Below are 15,892 nucleotides of genomic sequence, written 5' to 3'. Positions count from 1 at the left end.
ACTTAAGTGCAAATGCATATATTTTTTATACAACTTTGACTTAAGTGCTTTGAGAAGGATGTTTTTGTAACAAGTCGCTGTTTTGAGTCTGTGTACTCCAGTTAACGGTAAATCGATTACTAAATTAGTTGATGTTTATGTCAATATATCCATCACAATTAAACCAGTTAACTGTTTTAACCCCAGTGTTAACTGTGGCACACATGATTTCCTGTAAAAAACAAAAGGTAAAAGAGAGATTTCTTGAAGATGGCATAATCGTAATTTTTTTCTATAATTTTCTAAAAAATAGTCAACCAATGGACCACCCAATGGTCAATTTTTAGACATAGAATATTTATTTTTCTTTGGTAAACTGTTTCTTTACCAGCCATGAACTGTGAATGCTTTATTAATGCCGTATCTTCTGCATATTGATGTTAGCTATTATTTCTACCTTAAATTTAAAGAAGAAAAGTCCATACATGTGTAAAATCCAATCTTCACTTTATTTCCGAGTCAAGAATTTACTGGGACATGCTCCTGCCAAACAATAAAAGTTGTGCATCTGTTCAAGGGAGAACCTTCAGCCTGTCAAGATATCAAACCCCACATGCTTTCTGTCTCAGTATGTAAAGCCGAGCCAGTAATTCCCTGACTTTAAATTTATGATAGCACCTGTCTGTTATCACAGATCAAAATGTTTCAACATAAACTGTTCCAGCAAGCATGGGAATTCCCATCAAATCCAGCTCCAGAATCCCCCCAGATCATCAACAACTTTGTTCTCGCCATTAAAGATAAAGCCCCGCAATCCTCAGCAACCATTACTCTTAATGATCTGCTTAACCAGCAGCGTTACGCCACAACTCAACAGCAAGAAGAAAGACAACTTCAAAAGGTACACACTCCTCCATGCTTGGTTTTTTGTTTTCCAGCAGTTTTTCTCCTTATCAGCCGCTGCGCAACTTGTACGATCCAGATATGATAACGGAAAACTGTCTCTGCAGTTTTTTTTTAACTATCCATTTGTGGTTGTGTGTGTTGACATGCATAAAGTCTGGAAGCAAGTGACATAGGACATAGCCACTGAATATATACAGAGTACATATCTTTGAAATGAAACTATATCAGTTGAAACATGCCCAGACTCACCTGTCTTATTAACTCCTTTTAAGATATCTGTGTTTTTATTGGGGTGGTGTCTATTAACTAGCGTATACAATGTTCTCTTCTTTATTACAAATGCTGAAGTGGTGTCGTAATGATTTTGTGTTCACGGTTGTTTATCCAGACGTTCTCCGTCAGTAAAGTCTCCTGCGCTCAAGTTTGTATCTGGTTTGCCCACATGTTCAGTTCCCTGAGGCAGAGCTTGTTTACTGTCTAGACAAGTTTGCTTGTGGTATTTTTGTGCGTTTTTTCTTTTCCCGCCGTTGTATGTGGGGGTCTATCTGCTCGTCAACCTGTGATTAATATCTCAGGAGCGTTGAAGGTCTTTGTACATTTTCCTCGCCTCATTATGAATTCTTACTGCTGCTGTTCATTGTTTGCTCTCTGTCCTTTGCGGATCAGAGCAAGGTCAAAGATCTTATAACGATTCAGACCTCTGCCCCTACTAAGCTTAATGAGAAGATCCAAACTTTGTAGATTCATGAGGTTGATGATTTTATGAAAGGGGGAACTCTTAAAAACTCGTAACGTTTTTGTATTATTTTAGTATTCTTGGCAAAACTTCAAATTGTCACCAAATTTAAAAACTCTTTTACTTTGACTAGAAACCTTATCGACTCAGCACCCAATGGTCAATTTTTAGATATTCCTATCAATTGTTTAATACAACCAGCCAATAAAATAGGAGAATCTAGACATTGGGAAGAAGAAAATCAAAACGGACATCACAATAGGGAAGAAATTTTCAGTCACTTTTGATAAAAACATAAAGGATATTTAAATGATTTTAAATGTACCCTACACATTTATATTTGTATCTTATTAAAAGTAGCATATCAAAAAATATTCATATCCTTTTCAACATTCAATTTAAAAACAATTTATGTTTCACTTATAGGGTCCAGCTGATCACTCTAGTCTTTATTCCCTGAACACATTCTCAATGAAATTAAAATCAGCACTCATGGCAAAATGGAAAGAAGCATGCATTACTTTAAACCTAAATCTGCCAGGAGTATGCATACTTTTGGGCTGGGATGTATTAGATTAGTGTGCAATATTATGTAGTGATGTAATTACCTAAATCTTTTCATTTTTACATTTATGCAATATAAAATCAAAGCTTTGTTAATTTTGTTTGTTTGCATGACTAGGTGCTTTTTCTGTAAAATTATGTTTTCCTCATATAAATGCATCTCAGGACTCTAAATTGCTCAAGAAAATGGATGGAATTTCCAAGACCAGACATTATTAACTTAAAACACTTCCACTCCTTATAAACAATTGATTCAAAGAGAGTTTTTTTATTGTTGGGTTCATTAAATCAGTGTAAAACTCAATTATTCATCTCAAGGACTGGAAATGATCAAACAGCATGACAAGAAGGTTTGTACAGATGGAAGCCAGGTGGATGCAACAGAAGTTTTCCGTTATGTTAAACCAGAAATAAAAATGGATTCTGAGTTTGTCACACCATAGACAGATGTGCTCTTGCTCAACCAGCCAAAACTAGATAACAAAATAATTCAAAATAATAAAATCAGGTTTTAGTATAATAAAATAATTATCAGTCTCTTGCAGATCCTCATAAAAACATCGCTGACTGAGAGATCTAAGCCTGGTCTTAATAAACTGCATGTGAAATCAGGACAATGCATTGGAGAAATGAAATAATTGGGTCATCCACTAGCAGCAAACCTTCGCAAAAGTATTCATACTTCTTAAACATTTTAAATGTTTTGACTATATCCATATAACATCATATAGAATTTGAAAAGTGATGAACATTTGACCTAATTTATCCCTCAACAAAGTCCAGTTGACCCATTTACCTTCAAGTGTTATCTAGCAAGTCTGTCTGTGTGTAATTTACTCTCAGGATAAACAATGATATTTGAAAATTAGGGAACAAACAGCATTATGAAGACCTATGATGTCCCAAGCTTTGTGCAGTCCATCATCTGAATATAGAAAAAGTGTGACACTCTGTATTTATTTTTCATTAAAACTCTTTGTCTTTCTTTCTCAGGTTCTGCCTAGATTTGGATCCCAAAACTCATAATACAATAAATTATGACAAACTTCAAGGTTATTTTGCAAGGTATTGTTATCTAAAATTGCTTATTAGAAACATAATGAATGAAAAAAGCAGCAAAAGTTCAAAGCAAACATTGAAAGAAAGAAAGTTTTGATCAAGAACTGTTGATCAAAACCCAGTTGGACGATAAGAAGATATTCTTTCTTTTTGGAAGCAGAATCACAAAATCTGCTCACTTTTTGTGTAGTACTCTGGTTTATGGCTGCTGGTTACAGATAGATCTGCAACACAACACTTTGTTTTCTTCAACTCATGATTTTATGATCTTGTTGCTACAGAAGTATCCCACTTCCTGTGTTTAATTTTGCTTTGATTTGAATACAAAGAGATCCATCTTGCTTTTCTCATTAAGTGTGAGAGGATGAAACCACAGTTTCATTCATCTTGTTTCCAGTCACTACTGAGACTCTTTAGTGCGAGTCAAACATGAATGCATTTCAGCGGTAACTGCTAAAAAGGTTGCTCTATGTATGATTTGGAACTCAAACTTGCATCCATTTGTTCTCGTTTACTGTGGTTTTAAACTGGGTTCATGGATTATGTTTGCTGTAGATTTGTGACACCATAAAACCGTGTTCTTGTCTCACTCTGCCATGGAGTGATTATTTGCTGACATTAAATATGACGTCAAGGCTCTTGTCATCTTCTTTGTGTTGAAGTCTGGTAAACAACGTCGCCCTTCCAAGCCAAGCATTCTCGAAAGTGTGTTTTTCATCAGCAGTTTACATTACACGCATGGTGGATTGTGGTTCTCTTACTGCTTCCCTTCGGTGGACAAAATGAAAAGAAACGCTGATCTCAGGATGTTTTCCTGATTCTTAGGGTTTGACATGGAAGAGAAGAGGCAACAGTGTAAAGACAAGTCTGGCCTCAGTGTAACTAAAAAAACCCCAAAAACCTTGGCTTTGTTTGTGTTAAAAAAGAGCATTTGAATTGAGGTTGACTGAGCGTAGAAACCACTTTCTGTTATACTTTGAAGTGTCCATAATAACCCTGAAGAGAGCATGCATTACTTCCAAACGTAAAGAAACACTGCAATCTTTTATGGGTTCTTTTTGCCTCGTGTGTCAATCGGGTCAATGCTGTTGCCCAAGCAGATGTTTTAAATGTTCGTTTACCGTCCTGTGACTCAGTTGTGCTGTCGCAGTCGGACCACAACAAAGTTCCATCACAGGCTGATTCTCACAAGCTGCTGTAGTGGCTGTGGACGTCACGGCGGTAATCACTGGCACTCTTCTGGCTTGCAGCTACATCTTTGATGGATTCATCCAAACAAGACCCACTGTATTTTTTATTTTTATTATGTGCAGTAAATCTGTCACAAAAGGTCAGTCAGTTCTTCATGTTAACCGTTCACAGATTTTGAATACAATGAATGCGGTTTTGCAAATAATTTCTGAATCAGAGCCATACAGTCACCAACATCAGTCACATTGTCTCCGGTTCATTTTGCATTTAAAATCTGGCGGGTTGGTTAAGCACCCCAAACCACGAGTGATTCACAAAATTCTAAAAAGTCATTAAAAATTATTACAAGTCAAAGAAATGTTGGGGAAGAATAAAGCACCTCTGGCTTCTTCTGATGGAAATCAACTTCCTCTTTATATCAGACTTGATCAGCGAGTTCTCCAGACCCTCTGAAGATACTTTAATGTCAACTTTAAAAAAAAATATGTCCATCAGATCAAAGTTATCAGAAACCATGTGTTCAGCAAGTCCTGTAAAGACCTGAAGTAGGACCTGAGGTATGCAACGCCTGGTACGAACTGGTTCCTAAGCAACAAAAAACCCAATTAAAGCCTCGTTCTTTACTTGTTTATAAAACATTTGTTAATCCCTTTATGCTACGTGTCCTGATAGACTAAAGTGACCTTAGTAAAAACATTATCCAGAAAGTTATTTAGCCTTCAATTCCTGTGATTTTTTTAAAAATCTCGTTTTTTGGAAGAAAAATATAAAGGAATGATAGTTGACTTAGGTCTGTCACAGGACTGCATGTTTCCAGTAGCTTCTTTTGTTACAGGAAACATTATCTTCTTGTAAATGAGGAGCTAAATTAAATGGCCAGATGCTAAAGCAGATCGCTGTATAGGAACGCATAGAACTCTTTGTGGGTGAGAACAGAGATTGTGGAGCACTGAAAAGATTTGTAGCTGATTGAATGTCTAATTCAAACCTGATGTAGTCATAAAACTCATGGGGATCACCCCCACCTGTTAAGCACTAAAGCAGCTGGTTGCCACGGAGACATAATGCAGCTTGGCAGACAGTCCTTACTGTTGCCAAGCAGTAAGATAAAGGGGGGATAAAGGTTATCTCCCCTTTATCTAATGCTATACAAGAGAAATACAATTAGTTCAGAAAAGATACTATATTTCATATGAATTGTATTATTGTTTTAATAAAACTTTCCTAAGTTTTCCTTTTTAGTTCCTTTCATTAATTATTATTTTGTCATAAACTATTAATTAACATCTGATTTATTAAAAATGCAAAACAAGTAAGTATTCTGACAAGTTTGGGTTCTTCAAACAGGAATTTTCCAACTTAAATACCTTTCAGTTGGGCAGATCCTCCTCTTATTGCAACCATTTTCATTGCATTTTCTGTGTGGTTTAGTTTTTTTGATTTCCTGGACTTAAGGATTTTACCTTTCCTTTTATTTTAGTAAAATTTTTAGTTTCATCCATCTGCTTCCTGCCTCCTGCATGAATTTAGATCCTGCTCTTCAATTCTCTTCCTGAAAGTGCTTGAAGTCCCCTATTGAGATCTGCCTCACACTTTAAAAAGGCCTTACAGAACTGCATTTTACAATGAGTTAAAACTTAAGCAAAGAGCATCTAATCTCCAGCTAACAATTACCTAATTTTTAGGCAAAGTAAGAAAATATTGGGTTTATACAGTAAGATAAGATAAATCTTTATTGTCATTGTCACAAGGACAACGAAATTCAAAAGGCGCCACCAGTCAGTGCATATGCTTAAAAACAAAAAATAACTGTCTCACAATTCACACACAATGTAAGAATTAACAAATAACTGGTAAAAAAAACAACAAAAAACCCCCCAAAAAATAAGAACAGCCACATTCTCACATACATCATTCATGATGATTAATGGTTGTTTTCGATTGCATTTAGTTTTGTTATTGCTGTCGGGTAAAAACTGTCTCTGAGACGGTTGGTTCTTGTTCCGATTGCTCTGTATCTTCTGCCTGAAGGCAGCAGTGTGAACAGAGAATGTCCGGGGTGAGAAGTGTCCTTTGTGATGTGTTGTGCTTTCCTTAGACAGCGGTCGCTGTGCAGGTCCTCCAGTGAGGGGAGAGGGCAGCCAGTGATTTTTTGGGCTGTATTCACAACCCTTTGGAGAGCTTTCCTTTGAGCCGTAGTGCTGCTGTTATACCATACGCAGATACAGTAGGTAGTACTTCGTCATGCTGTTCAGAAAGTTGTTGTTCCTGTAAATTCATAGAAATTACATTTTTATGTGTAATTCAATATTTCTGTTGTGGAGCATAGATTGTGTTAAATCCAATTAATTACATTTAATAACAGTCCTGTGCTTTTTCTTTTGTACTCCCGTTTCTTCTTTAAATAAACCTTAAACCAACTGCATCAGTCAATTTGACATGATTTTCTTAAATGGGATTGATTACTTATGCAGAAACCAAACTGTGGTTTATAAGAAATAGTATACTTTAGGTTTGGTTTTTGGGTTTCCTATAAATCTTTGAGGCTTCGCTGTGTTTGCACTTTGTGACTGATGAATAAGTTGAGAGTAGCACGAACAGCTAGAGGCTAAAATGAAGGCCACTTTGCTGTGTAAGGAGAACATTTCAAATTTTAAAAAACATCCGTCTGGTTGTCATTTCTTCTTGTGAAATATTGCTCCATTTCTACAGAGAAGTGGATCAGAAGAATCAAAGTGGATTTGTTCACATTTGGATCCTCTAGACCTTAGAATTTTTTTTCTCTCGTTAACATTACGTACAAGTTGGATCTGCACATTTATTTTGGTTTGTTCCACATTATCCTTGTTTACTATAACAATTGCTGACTTATCATCTTACACTCTAAATTCTCAAATGGAATAATTTTACTGAAACTAAGAGTTTTTTTTTTTTTACTCCTGCTAGTGCGGTAGACTCGGTTTAATTGCGGACCAAAAATGCAACATTTGTTACATTTTTCAGCGGGTCCAGTTTGCTGTCACGCTGCACTGTGTAAAACAATTGGAACCTTTTGAAGAACCTGTTCCACCCCTCGCCTGTGGTGGCGCTGCACAAAGAACTCATGAAGGAAATGACAGAAAAACCTCTGAAGAAGACACTTAGCGCAACTTCCGTCTTCACAAAATGTAAACATAAATGGAGTGGCGTCACATACTACTTTGCGGGAACCAAGAGTCCTTTCCTTGAATTTGGAAGGTATTTTCCGCAAAACTAACAACTTATATTATACTAGTATGTAAAGGGTACTTTCAAAGAACTTACAGTATTGTTTTCTGGACTTTACAGACTACACTCTTAGAACCTACAAGGCACTTTTCTGAAACTTTCAATGTACTTTCTACAGAAGTAACAGCTTACTTTACTGGAGCCTTAAGGTTATTTTATTACAACTTACAGCGTTGTTTCAGGTTGCTTACCTCAAACTTGTAGCATGCTATCCTGGAACCCACATTGAACTTTTTTTGTAACTTATTCAGTTATTTCCTTGAATTTACAGGTTGCTTTTCTGGGACATGCAGGTTACTTTCACACAAACTACAAGGTACTTTCCCTGGACTACGTTATTCATCAGAATGTAGCGCTTACCTTTGTGAACTTTATGGTGAGATAAGTTTTAACCTGGCATTTTCCCTACATGTTCTAAGTTGCTGTGAGGACAGAGTGGGATTTTATGCTTGTACTTAAAGGGAAATGACCTGTAAATTCCAGGAAAGTATTTTCTAAGTTCTGGATATGTTACACCCAAAACACACAAACAAACACAAAAAACCCAAAGTGTTTTTTGAAAAACACTGCCAGTTGGCAGAGTTTGTAGTAAGTAGTGAGTTGCATTTATTTGAGCAACCTTTTGGGGGAAAAAAAACAAAAAACTTTTAGGAGTATTTTTACTACGCCGTACTTTTTACTTGAGTAATTTTATTATGAAGAATTGCTTCTCTTACTTGAGTAAAATTTGTTTCTCTACCCACTCTAACTGCACTAAATGAAGAGCAAACATGTTTTAACTAAAAAATCACCAGACACAGACAATCACCTGCAGTTTTTGTTAAAATTTAATAAGTCCTGCATTAAAAGAAATAATGACTTGTCTGGTTTTGTTATTTCTTAATTATAGAATTTATATGAATGATTTCCATTTTAGTCTTTAAAATACCAATATTTTCACATGACTTTTATGTTTTGATCCATTTGATTGTGTAATTTAAAATATTAATTTATGTTTTGAACAAGTTTTTTTATCTTCTGTTTGCTAAATACTTTTTAAAATATTACTTGAGTAATTTCGTGGACAGCTACTTTTTACATGAAGTAGTAGTCAGTATGTTGAAGTTGTGTTACTCTTACTTAAATACAATTTTTGGGTACTCTGCCCAGCTCTGTCGGTTGGACACATTTTTTGAAGTTGAGCAGATAAGATGGATGTACCACCAGTTAAATTAGTGTGTTAATTTAACTGGAAATCTTTATCCAGATTTCCCCAAGTTAAATTTAAGTGTTCATTGTTTACAGACCAATTGTGAGAGACGCTTTTTGATGAGCATAAAAAATTGTCCAATCCACCTCTCTCCTTCTGCATTTGTTTAAATGTTCCCTTTTTTAATCTTTTACAGAGGATAAAGCTAAACGATGTTACAATAAACATTCCAGAGGGAGTCACCCACCCGGTGCATAATTAGAGACCCAGGAGGCTGAGTAAGATAGATGACTGCAGTGTATGTCAGTGGAGGTGGAGGGGGTCGTGCCGTTCCAGAGGCTGCTGGTTAAATGCAGGTGGCTGGGTGTACGCGTCAGCTTTTATCTTGGCTTTGAACACAGGTAAGCTCAGGGGCCTGCACAGGTGTGTGTGCGTAGGGGCTGAAAGTTCAGAGATGGTGGCGGCGGTTACGGTAGAAAAAGGGCCAGAGGCAGCGATTTGTCAAGATGAGTAGCGTTTGCTGGGGTCACCAAGTGACACAGTGGTAGCTTTTGTGTTGGTTATGAAACCACAAATGATCTGCATTATATAGACACTGATGTGGCCGTTCAGAGGGTGAACAGACTTCAAACAGCAAGCAGATGCTTTGGTTGAGTAATCACTTTGACTCACTATGTTTCCCCATAGGAGAAGACACAAGAACTTCTGAGTCATTGTGTCTGCCAAGGTGTTATGGTTTTAATTAATGTAATGAAACAAGTGATTATTTTGGCAAAGGAGAAAATTATCCCCGCATCACACAGGGACTTAGGATTCATTTCAAAGACAGAGAGGAAATCTGTCTTTCACATATCTGCCAAAAGGAGAGAAACCTCAAATGTTTTTTTCTTTATGAGTGAAAAATCACAGCCCCTTTTTTCATTATGGTAGCGTTAAAAACAGCATCTCTCACCAGCTGAATATTGAGATTTTCACATAAAGTTTAGAGGACAAACAGTTTTGCCACCACCATTTGCTGCACCATTGCATTTTAAACACTCCCACTTTGCTCAGATGTGGTATTTTACCACAAGTTTCTAACTGTAGCTTGCTGAAATTTTGGCCCATTCCTGCTGACCAAACCAGTGTAACTGCCTTGCTCACACACACATGCACAATTTTTTTTATGAGACTGAGATTAGGGCTTTGTGGTAGGCATTTATAAACTTGACTTTGTTGTTCCTAGGCCTCTTTGTAACTAAGTAGACGGTATGCTTCAAGTCATTGTCCATTTGGAAAACCCATTTGGATAAAATCGAACTTTCTAGATGATATCTTGAGATGTTGCTTCAGTGTTTCCATGTACTTCACTCATGATGCCATCTATTCTTTCAAGTGCACCACTCCACATCATGATGCTGCCACCCTGTACTCCACTTTGTATTCTCAGGTTTGCAAGCATTCCTCTTTTTCCTAAAAATGTAAAAATTTATCATTATGACCAAAAATGTCAATTTGAGTAGACCACAGAATTTGTCTTTATGGATTAAATCCTGAGTGCATTTTTTAACTGTAATCTGGTTTTTAGTTCTGCGTTGCAATTCACTGTGAATAAAACTTTTGTTTCATTTCTGGGGAACAAAACTGTTTTATCTGAATAAAGTTCAGCATGATATTCCTATGTTGTTAAAATTTGTGTAAATAGTTGGAGCAAATTAACAAGACACCTTCAGGCATCATAAAACTCATTGGAGCCCCCGTTTCCCTAACATAACCAATGGATCACATATTTGGGTAAAAAAACAGAAGAGTTACTGTATTATAAAATCATGAATGCAGAATTTGTTGTGGCTAAAAAAGCATGTTCTTTCATTTTAAATCTGCTGATTATAAGCATTTATGTGCCTGAATAGAAGATTTTACGGACACTAAAAGGATTAAAATCAGATCCATATCACGGGTTCTGTTATGACTAAAGCAGCTAAAAATCTGTTGCGGCCTTTAGTTGCCTGTGCCTTTGATAAAAATGTTGTTAGGTATTTTCATGTTTTTTGTTGTCATGGCTATTTGTTTGTTTATAATAACATCATTGAGTCTTTTGGCTGCGTATTCAGAATATATTTGTCACTGGTCAAACCGTTTAGACTCAAACCCCCTCCAAACATGATGTAATATCACAGATAATTAAGACATAATGAATATCCATAGATAAAAAGAAACACATCAATCTCACCACTGCTCTTTATGTGCTGCCAAGATGAGTTCTTTCTGGCAGCCATAAAACCGTCACCAGAGCATCAAAACGTTTGGTTATTGTTAACCTCAGTGGAGTTTTTGAGAATAAGAGCGATAACCTCTGAAAACTGACTGCAAATGTAAAATTAGTGCTTCCCATTTACTAAATCAGGGACAGGAAAAATAGCAAGCCAACTTTAAAACTGACAAACAGATTAGAGAATGATCATGCATTCATTGACACATTAAAAAAATATATTACATGACAGTAAATGTCATTACAATACTTACTTTTTTTTGCTGCCAATCTGAAATAATCTCTCAAAATACATATGTATTTTCACGTCATCAAAAGCAACATAAAAATGTGATATTACTACTGGAGTGTTCAAATAAATACATAGTGGCTTTCTGATTAAATGTCAGAGTTGTGAGGCTTAAATAAATATGAGAAATCTTTCCCAATTTTTTTTCGTCATCGGTGTGACATTTATTCAGTACAGTTTGTCTACAAGTAGATCTATATTGGGAGGGTATAAAATATGGATTAAGTAGATCAAAAACTAATACTTTGTAGAAACGCTTTCTGATTCAATTTCACAATTTAGAAAATAGGGAAAATATGAGACCACAATGACAAAAAAATCGACATGGTTTTCCAAAACTGATGAAGGAAATGCAAGACTGAAACAACACTGAAACATCTGACGCAATATCCAACAAGTACTCGTTGTGCTCGTTATGTGACAACAATCTCCTGTTTTCTTTATAGGTTTTTTGCTGAAGTGGATTAAAACCGTTCCAAATACAACATGTTTGGACTGTTAGAAAGCAGAAGATAAAGAGGGATTTTAGCTTTCAACACCACATGGAGTCCAAATCAATAAAAAAATGGCTTTCATTGAAATAAATCAAAGTTTTGGAATGGCCTGTCCAAAGTCGAAACCTAAATCCAATGTGCAAGGAGCTGAAAGAAGACTATTGACAAGAGACATGTTCACAGTCTCATAGACTTGAAAAATTTTGGAACGACAAAATAGCTAAATATTTCCAAGTCAAGATGTCGGATGCTGATAGACAAACCTAGAAATTGAATTTAAAGCTGGTTAACTTTGTGCATAGTTATACTGTATATCCGGACTGCTTTTGATTTTTAAATTTTGCCTTTACCATAATCTTTTTGATTTTCTCCATAAAAAATTTATATTTAACAGAGGTTTGAAAACTTTTTCCATCCATTGTCGTCTGAAATGGATGGACAAACCTCAAGTATGTTTAAGTTCTGGTCCAAATGTGTCATAAACCACTCCCCCTTTTAATGCTCATTGATTGATCAGTTTGTGTGGGAGTTGTGTTGATTTATTTAGTTTTAAATGCAAACTGTTTGATGGGACATAAACAGAGAATTGTAAAAAATTATTCATAATGAATATGAATAATTCATTATTACCACATGCTCTTTGCTTTCCATCTTATATGTACTTTTTTTCAGTTTGCCAATGAATTGTTAGTTTTTTGTGCTCTACAATGCTAAAAACATATCTGGAAGAACACAATAATTCTACCTTTAAGATCATTTTAAAAAAAGTAAAATTAAATTTTCAGGCAGCACTCTTATTACCAGAGAGAATAAAGACATATTATGGGACACATTCTTAGCTTCTGAATTCGTGAAGTCTAAGCTTCTGGGCTAACCTATTAGCCACACATGCAGAACCTCTCATTGGAAGAACAAGTATCTGAATACCCAGATACTTTCTGAATTATCCTAGCTGTGCATTCCCAACATAACCTTCAGCTTAACCTTGCATATCACAGCAGGGAGGACTCACTAATAGAATTAAATTGCACACACCCTGCAAAGAAATACATGCATGTGAAAGAAATGTTGCATCTTATTTATTCACCTTAAGTAAAGCTGCCAAACTGTCAGAGTCGGAATGCTATGTGTTGAAGTGCCAAGGTTTATCTGGAGAGAGAAAAAAGAAAAGAAGAAAATTACGTTAACTTCGGCGGACCACAAGGAATGTGGCCAAGCAGCATGTACAGACAAGCACAAAGAGTGAACACACACACACACGCCTGCACGCACACACACACACACACACAGGGAAAGAAAGCAAATGAGACAAAGGAAGCCTATCATCCTGCAAAGCATTTTCAAATGGACACACAGTAGTTTATATTCATTCTGGCCCACAGTCTCCTCTTTGTGACGACAGACCCATTTACACACACTAAATCCCTCCCGTAAATAGAGAATACAGCAGAAGAAGAAGAACTCGGCTCCATATTTAAGTCCAAGAATAAACTAAAAAAATCAGACAGGTTAAAGAAGCACATATGCAATTATTTTCATTGTTATTTTTTGTCTAAAAATTGTCCATCTTATTGTCGGCTCTGGAATACACTAATTTGCTTATTCACCTACATCTTTTTTGTGAGAGGTAGCCAGATTTTTACATATCTTCTGGTGTTTTAAAAAGTTTGGGTTAAAACACCTAACCAAGGTGAGTAAAAACCAGCACACAGCATTATAGATCCTCTACCATTCCTGACAGTTAACATTAGGTTTACATGAAGCCGGCCTATAGATCTAATCAGCATCTAATTATTATTACAGAAACTTGGTGACCCCCTTACGGTATTCTGTGCTCTAGTGTCATAACAGCATGTTTTGGAGATTTTTTTAAACCCACTTGTCCTCCTCACTGTGCGTCGTGGCAAATTAAACTTGACTGCTTGTGCAGCCTTGCTAGTCAGTTACTGTCACAGGCAGGTAGAATAAATTTGGAAATAAAGTTGCAACATATTCAACAATAAAATATAAGAAAATGGCAGGTGGCGTGTAGGATAGCAAAACTGTAAAATGTGTACTGCAATAGTAGGATGTGACAAGGACAGAATGATAACCAGGAGCTTTTATTCAAAGAAAGGTGATTACCTGAACGATTACAGTGGTGTAGCACAGCTGTTAAGGAAGCAGATTGGGGTTATCAATCCAAAATATTGATAATATTGATTGATGTTAGCATGGTATTGTTGATACTTTAGTTTCAGATTCCGTCTTGAAATTTTAGTTAATTTTTGTATTGCAGTTTCTCAACTCTATCTCAGAAAAGATAATGTTTTTATTTGCTCTCAAATAATTATTTGCATTTAATTTATTTAGGAGAAATGCACATGAACCATGTTAATATGTTATTTAAGTTATTTAATTTTGTACTCTACTATAACTTTGTCAAATTGTGTCTGAGGTTTGAACAGAATAACTCAAAGGCAAAAGCAAAAAACACCTAAAGGTCTGAAGTTTAAATAAAACTGTACTTATGAAAAGCAAAATATGCAGTATTACTTCACAAGAAACTCAATTACTGAAGAAAACGAGTCCATTTCCCTTAAATGGAGAGTAAACAAACCTTTTGCCAGCAAAGCAATATAAGAGATCAACTGTCAGAGAATTCTGATTAATGTTTCATCAACTACTGTCAATGTAAATTTGCAAAAATAAGATAAAACACGGGACTGTCCACACAGACCAGGATTTATTCTGGCAATTCTTTGACTTTCTTTTATTATTTGTGGCACTGTTTTTATCTGCAAACCCAAAAATCTCTGTTATGTTTTTATCAGCTGCTTGGCAGCAGTAGGTGTCCAGCCGCGCCCGCAGGTGGATCTGAAAATGCCATCTGGACAATGGCCTGACTGATGCACCCTGGACATATGCAAAGCAAGCCCACCCGATGGCGCACACTCAATGACGTGGTTAAAACCACAAGGGAACAAAAGGTGGAAAAAAAACAAAATAGAGAAACGCAGGGATTGTTGGAACAATGAACAACAAACAGAACACAGACAAAACTAAACCTAAAATTACAGAACTTTGTATTTATTTATCTGGCTGTATCTAACTGCAGTAACCCATGATACGGCATGTTAAGTAAATTTGATCTGTGATTTTTGTGTCGGTATTCCTAGATGTAAAGTTTCTCCGTTTTTTGGGGTTGGTTTTTGTTTAACAAAACACGTGTTGACTTGGTGAGATCCCTCAGGAATTTAAAGCTTGACTACCAACTAACTCATCTCTGCTCTACCTTAAAAAGACACAGGTATGCTATGTCTTTTTACACATTACAACCTTATTCATACATTCACCATTCATGCACACCATACTCTGCTGATTTAATGGACTTTCCCAATTCATACTTAGAACTGTGATTTCTTACTTAATTTGGACTAAATGAACTACCTGTAATTGTATAGCGCTTGCACACATCTTGTGTCTTGCTTTTTGTTATGACCTTTGAGTCAGGTCATAAAAATTTTTCGAAGAGGAAATGTGACACCATAATTGCAGCTTCACCTTCATCTTTCAGAGATTGAAGGGATGAACTAAAGAGATGGATTCAATTTCATCTGCTGGCATATTTATCTACTTTTTCAACTCCTCTACTACAGCCAAAGAACTTAATTGTTTTAAACTTGAGCTGTTGACTTCTATGCTTTTAAATTGCTAAGAGCACATTTAGAAACTAAGATAACTGGAACCACTGACTTACTGCCAATCAGAATATTGTAACTGCCATTTTTGAAATCTAAAATAGTTCCTGATCAGCTCTCAGCTGTTGTTATTGATCCTTTTTAGAAGACTTTTGGATATAGTCGTGTTAGTTGTGTGTGGATGCAGCAGATTTGGACAGCTTAAATAAAGTCGTGCATACATTGTATAATAATTTTAGATTCCTTTTCTTTTTTCATTGCCTATAGGATAAATAATGCATACCCAG

The sequence above is a fragment of the Xiphophorus hellerii genome, chromosome 12 (genome assembly GCF_003331165.1).
Source record: "Xiphophorus hellerii strain 12219 chromosome 12, Xiphophorus_hellerii-4.1, whole genome shotgun sequence".
In the NCBI taxonomy this organism is placed as follows: Eukaryota; Metazoa; Chordata; class Actinopteri; order Cyprinodontiformes; family Poeciliidae; genus Xiphophorus; species Xiphophorus hellerii.
Note: the sequence above shows the minus strand (reverse complement) of the source record.